This window comes from Dermacentor variabilis, chromosome 10, assembly GCF_050947875.1.
Source record: "Dermacentor variabilis isolate Ectoservices chromosome 10, ASM5094787v1, whole genome shotgun sequence".
In the NCBI taxonomy this organism is placed as follows: Eukaryota; Metazoa; Arthropoda; class Arachnida; order Ixodida; family Ixodidae; genus Dermacentor; species Dermacentor variabilis.
Window position 1 is genome coordinate 41,877,281 of NC_134577.1, and position 6,504 is coordinate 41,883,784.

Sequence of the window (6,504 nt, forward strand, 5' to 3'; positions counted from 1 at the left end):
ATAACCTCAGTTGCTCTCCTGTGGTCTCTGTTTGCCGGTTACATGAGCCCTCCTAGAACAGTGCTTGTGAAATATCCAATCTGTCGTCGCAATGAAAAAAGCGACCCGCTACTTATACAACACCAGTCAGAACCTTGCCCCTTCACACACAGCGATCACCAAATGGGGCACCTGTGCCCACTGGCTCACCGCGCAGGCAGCCAGTGCCGCACTCCGCAATGCCGGCATGTCTAGCGGCCAAACGCGTACAACACGTGCTAAGAAACCTCCTCCGTAGCGCCTAGGCGGAGTCATACATTCAAGGAGCAAAAGCCCCCAGATTTTCTCTCTTGCGGCCGCTCTCATTCACGCCTGCGCCCGACGACTGGCGATCCCTCAAATGAATGTCTCGTCCAAATAGGGCATAGTTTCCTACAAAAATTACTAGAGGGAACTCGGGCGCTAGCGTCTATGGGAGCTGCAATGGGAGCGGTTGTACTAGAATGGGAATCATGGGAAGTACGTGGATTTGCCTAAACTTCGTTCTTTTCGGTTCAGACAGCTTTGCGACTATGTAAACTCGTCATTTTCAACAGTTTATTGCGTAATAAATAATTAAACATTAAAATTGTTTGATGACAGGATTCGAACACAGGAACTCTAGCACAGAAGCCTGATATTGAAACCATTAAGCCACAGACGCATGTATTGACAAGCGAATGAAACACCCTTACGAATTTATCGCGGGCATGCCAGTGCCGTGAGACGCTTGGCACATTTCGATTTGGCCACCTGGACAAGCTCAATCGTTGCAATTAATAGCAATTGTGCATGTTCACGGCGTATTCTGCACTTCTAAGAGCATAGATTGCTCTGAAATTTACGACAATAAGACTGATATAGCGTAATATACAAAGCCGCAAGAACGTCTGAATCCACCAGAACGAAGATCAGACAAATCCATGTACTTCCCATAATTCCCATGGCGGTACGACTGCAGCGCCAGAGTTCCTTCTAGTAATTTTTGTAGGAAACTCTATGAAATAACAGCCCCAAAAGCTTTGCGTCAGCAAACATGGTGGCACCCATCGAAGCGACGGCTCTAACCTAGACGAGCGATTCATTTGAGGGATTGCCAGCCATTTGTGCGCAGGCGCGAGTAAGAGCGGGCGCGAGAGGGAAAATCTGGGGGCTTTTGTTCCTTGAATATATGACTCTGCCTAGGCACTACAGAGGAGGTTTCTCAGCGTGCGTTGTATTTGTTTGTCCCCAGACATGCCGGCATTGCGGAGTGCAGTCGAGTTTGTTTATGCTCAGCCGCTGGCTGCCCGGGCGGTGAGACAGTGGCTGCGGACGCCCCTTGGTGATCGCTGTGTCTGACGGGGCACGGTTATGACTGGTGCTGTATAAGTTGCTGGCTGCTTTTTTTCGTCGCGACGATAGATTGGATTTTTTACAAGCACTGCTCCAGGAGGGCGCATGTAACCAGCAAACGGAGGCCTCAGGAGAGCACCTGAGGTTATAATAAATCAGGCGGCGCAGGATCTCCAGGGCACCCAAGGGGTAGTGGGGGGATCAAAGCTGGAAGCAGTGCGGCCCATGGGTTGGGCCCGCGGAGGCCGAAGCGTGCAAGGGGGTGTTCGCATAAAAAAAAATTGGCCGTCCGCGATAGCGGACAGCCGATCTACACCCCTGGCATACGCAGGCCTCGGGGAGCTCCAACCCATGGACCAGTTCGGGTTCTAGCTTTGGTGCCCTGGAGGCGCTGCCAATAATGCGAAATAATGATATGTTGTTGCAATTAGTAAAAAACACAATTAAATAAATGTAATTACTTCCAGCCGCCAACTTGTGACGCTAAGTTCAGCACTACCGCGCCCCGTGACTTTTTTCAATATATGTCGCCCGGGCTCTACTACGGTCGCTACGGCTCCCACAGTAACATATGGGGTGTTATTTACAAGGTGCATCGCCGCAAGGCGCGAGAAAGCTATGATCCGCCGCGACTGACTTAGCACGAGCATCACAGGTGCGAGACAGTCTGTCCGACAGCCTGTCCGACACAAACTCGACCCCACTACACAATGCCGTCATGCCTAGAGACAAACGCCTACAACACGCGCTAGGAAACCTCAGTTGTGCCTCATCATCAGCCTGGCTACACCCACTGCAAGGCAAAGGCCTCTCCCATACTTCTCCAACTACCCCGGTCATGTGCCAATTGTGGCCATGTTGTCCCTGCAAACTTCTTAATCTCATCCGTCCACCGAACTTTCTGCTGCCCCCTGCTACGCTTCCGTTCTCTTGTAATCCAGTCCATAACCCTTAATGACCATTGGTTATCTTCCTTCTTCATTACATGCCCTGCCCATGCCCATTTCCTTTTCTTGATTTCAACTAAAATGTCATTAGAGAGTTTTAGAATAGGGGCGCCAACCGTTTTGGGGCCCCAAAGAAATAGCGTCGAAGCCACTGCGCATGCGCGAGACGCAAACAGCGTTTGGGTTTTACGTTGGGCGCGCTATTTCACTGATTTAGCGGGAGCCCCAAAAGTTGTGCCAAAAGATTTGCGTAAACAAACATGGGTGCCGCGACGATTCTAACCTAGCACCAAACTGGATTCAATTCGCGGCAACGCGTAAAGTTCGCAGGCTAGAAGTGACTTCGGTTATTGCTTTCTCTCAACTAGCGTGTGTTATGAAGATTGAGTCATTAGACGCCACCGATTCCGAATTCAATTGTGGATTCTTTGGCTCGTAGGCTTAACACGGCTTAGCTTGGCTGGTGAAGGCACGTAAAGTTGGTTTGCTCGGAACTAAGCGCAACTAGTTGTTTGCTGCTTTCAGAATAACCTGTAAATTATAATTCAACGTGAAAGCACGCAAGTCAAAATTACTATTCCAATCATAAAATGGTAAATTTTATTTAATTATTTCTAGTATCTTTGACGCCGGTGGTAGCACTGTCAATCCAAGATGCTATCTGCAAATGCAAAGCCCTATTCTAAATCTCTTCACTCCTGCGTTCCCCAGCGCTAACACCTGCAAAGCTCTTTGGGGCCCCAAACTATTGGGGCCCCTATTCTAAAGCTCTCTATTAACTCACGTTTGTTCCCTCCCCCAATCTGCTCTCTTCTTATCCCTTTAATGTTACACCCACCATTCTTCTTTCCGTAGCTCGTTGTGTAGTCCTCTGTTTAAGTAGAACCCTTTTCATAAGCCCCCAGGTTTCTGCCCCGTAGGTGAGTACTGGTAAGACACAGCTGTTATAAACTTTTCTCTTGAGGGATAATGGCAACATGCTCTTCATGATCTGAGAATGCCTGCCAAACGCACGCCAGCCCATTCTTATTCTTCTGATTATTTCAGTCTCATGATCTGGATCCGCAGTCACTACCTGTCCTAAGTAGATGTATTCCCTTACAACTTCCAGTGCCTCACTACCTACCGTAAGCTGCTCTTCTCTTCCGAGACTGTTAAACATTACTTTAGTTTTCTGCTGATTAATGTTTAGACCCACCCTACTACTTTGCCTGTCCAGGACAGTGAGCATGTATTGCAGTTGGTCCCCTGAGTTACTAAGCAAGGCAATATCATCAGCGAATCGCAAGTTACTAAGGTATTCTCCATTAACTCTCATCCCCAATTCTTCCCAGTCCAGGTCTCTGAATTCCTCCTGTAAACATGCTGTGAATAGCATTGTTGAGGTCGTATCTCCCTGTCTGACGCCTTTCTTTATTGGCATTTTGTTGATTTCTTTATGGAGGACTACGGTGGCTGTGGAGCCACTATAGATATCTTTCAGTATTTTTACATCGGCTCATCTACGCCCTGATTCTGGTAGTGCCTAGGCAGAGTCATATATTGAAGGAGCAAAAGCCCCCAGATTTTCTCTCTCGCGCCCGCTCTTACTCGCGCCTGTGCACAAACGGCTGGCGAGTCCTCAAATGAACGTCTCTTGTGTTTACACTGCAGCAACGTGTTGTATTGCCATTTAAAGCTATTGTTTCGACACGACAGTGTCCTAGGTTGTTGTCGTACAGACTATAACAAGTTATGGCTAAGTTATGAGTGAAACAAAGGCCGAAACATAAGTTCTACAGCAATCGGTACACAACGAACGACTCGATGAAGTGTGATGCTAACGTGGCTGTTTCGGCAAGTGAAGTGAAACTCGGCCAGTTGTAGAAAGGCTGTGAAGTGCCATTGGAAGGTGTTGGGCTACAGGGGAACCGGATTATAGATGTCAAAACTTTTTCCTCAGTTTTGGCGTCGCTTGTGTGACCGGAATGCAAAAACATTTCGCTGAAGCTTGAGGAGCGTTCACGCCAAGTGGTATGTTTTGCAAACGCCGTGGTATGTAGCGCATGTGCCCAGGAACATTTGTTTTCCTCATCAAAAAAAGCAGCAAGTGTAGCTGAAAACAATGTTGAGCTTGTCTACGCTGTGCGCCAGCTGGGGAAAGGACGCACTGGTGTTGTGACATTTTTGAAGGTTATGAATCTACCACTGCCACTTTGTCATTCTGCCTATGATAAGGTTTCTTCCAAGTTCTCTGAGGCCGCGAAAATTGTCGCATCAAAGTCAATGATGGATGCTGCTGCAGAAGTGGGCCATGTTGTCGGCGGTAACGAGTGTGGCTTATTGGGTGATGGCACTTGGCAAAAGCGTGGGCACTCACTCCTCTTTGAATGGTTGTCTCTCTGGTATCAGTGGACACAGGAAAGGTGATTGTTGTGGAAGCAATGCACATAAAATGCAAGGCATGTGAAAACATGAAGAAGTGTTCCAAAAGCACTGAGTTCAAACAATGGAATGCGAAACACACTGCACTGCCAAGCCAACCACACAGGCATTGCTGGTAGCATGGAGGCAGTAGGACTGTACCGTATGTTTGAGCGGTCCCAAACGACGTGCGACTTGAAGTACATTGATTTTTATGGAGATGGCAACTCAAAAAGCTGTGCGGCTGTCAAAGATATGTACGGAACTGGCACTGTGCGCGAACTTGAGTGCATTGGGCACGTCCAAAAGCGTGTTGGATGCTGACTGAGGAAACTGAAAAAAAAAAAACTCATGGACTCAGAGGTAAAGGGAAGTTGACGGATGTTATGATCGATAGATTGCAAAATTATTATGGTATCACAATCAGAGCAGATGTGGAGAACCTACAAGCTATGAAGCAGGCCACTCTAGCAAGTCTGTTTCACTGCAGTTCGACTGATGGAACTCCTAGACATGGCCTGTGTCCTTTGGGTGTGAAAAGTTGGTGTGCCTACAACCGAGTGAAAGCTCTGGGCACAGGACGCTACAGGCACAGGGGAGGTTTTGTCAATGACATCCTGAACTAAATGAAACCTGTGTATGCAGACCTCTGTTCTGATGAACTTTCGACGAAAAATATCCACAGAAAAACGCAGAACGCGAATGAATGCTTCAACGGGATGTTCTGGCAGCATCTCCCTAAAGATGCCTATGTAGGCCTGCGCACTGTTTTGTTTGGACTATACGATTGTATATGTCACTTCAGCAATGGAAATAGTGGCACGCTGGACATATTGAAACAGGCTGGTGTCGATCCTGGCTAATACACCACAGTAGCTTGCCACAGCAGAGACCGAAAACGCTTGAATGCCAAGCGCTAGTCAACGACGGACGAAAAACAAGCCCGAAAAAAAAAAAACCGACGAGCTGCTAAACGTTCTCGCAGTGAACTCACGGCAGTTGAAGGAAAAGCCCAGCTATGAGCCTGGTGGCTTTTAGCCTCCCACGATCTTCCAATGATGTGTATGACGTGTTTGGAATACTTATTTCTTGTTTATTTTTTAAACTTCATATTCAGTTCTTTTTTGTTGCGCAGGAAGTCATAACTTTTGAATAAACCAATATTTTCTGATTAAACTTTCCATGCTTCTTTCTGGAATATTAGTCGGTACAATAAACTAGAATAATTGAAAACCATGAATACCTTTTGTTGTTATAAATATCTACAGAAACGCAACTACCTGAAATTATGCAATTTTTGGTTTTTCGACTATACGATACTTAATATTGATGACAGTGCAAAGATTATATTTCATTGCACTGCCTGCGTGTACAGCTGCATTGTCGCCAAGCCATTTTTGTTTTGTACCACAGGATCGGTACTTACGACTGTTGGTGTGGTGGGCATGTTTTGGGTAATTTCAGTAATTAAAGTGTGATTAGTTTTCACTTTTATTGTCTAACATACTTGAGGGGTCTTTTTAAACAGAGCTTGTTAAGGCAGACTCAAAGGAATCAGTTTAGGATCAAAATCTAAAAATATTTCTAAAAAGGTGACAACTGACGTTAAGTGGGGATTGTGATGAGTGGACTGGAATAGTTACAATGCACGGCAGCAGCACGAAGAAGTAAAACTACTGTGCATGGTGATGTGTGGCGGTGTGGCACATGAGGAAAGCGTATGCCGAGATTCGATTGAGGACAGCTCGGGAGAAGGAGCTCGGACCGGCGAGGACCTGGTGGAACGTGTTCCAGTGGATGT

General features: G+C 46.8%; 1 pseudogene; it reads left to right on the forward strand.

Annotated features, from left to right (window-relative positions):
- The first annotated feature begins 4,106 nt into the window (after positions 1-4,106).
- LOC142559215 (uncharacterized) lies at positions 4,107-5,725 on the forward strand (annotated as a pseudogene).
- Positions 5,726-6,504: the final 779 nt, after the last annotated feature.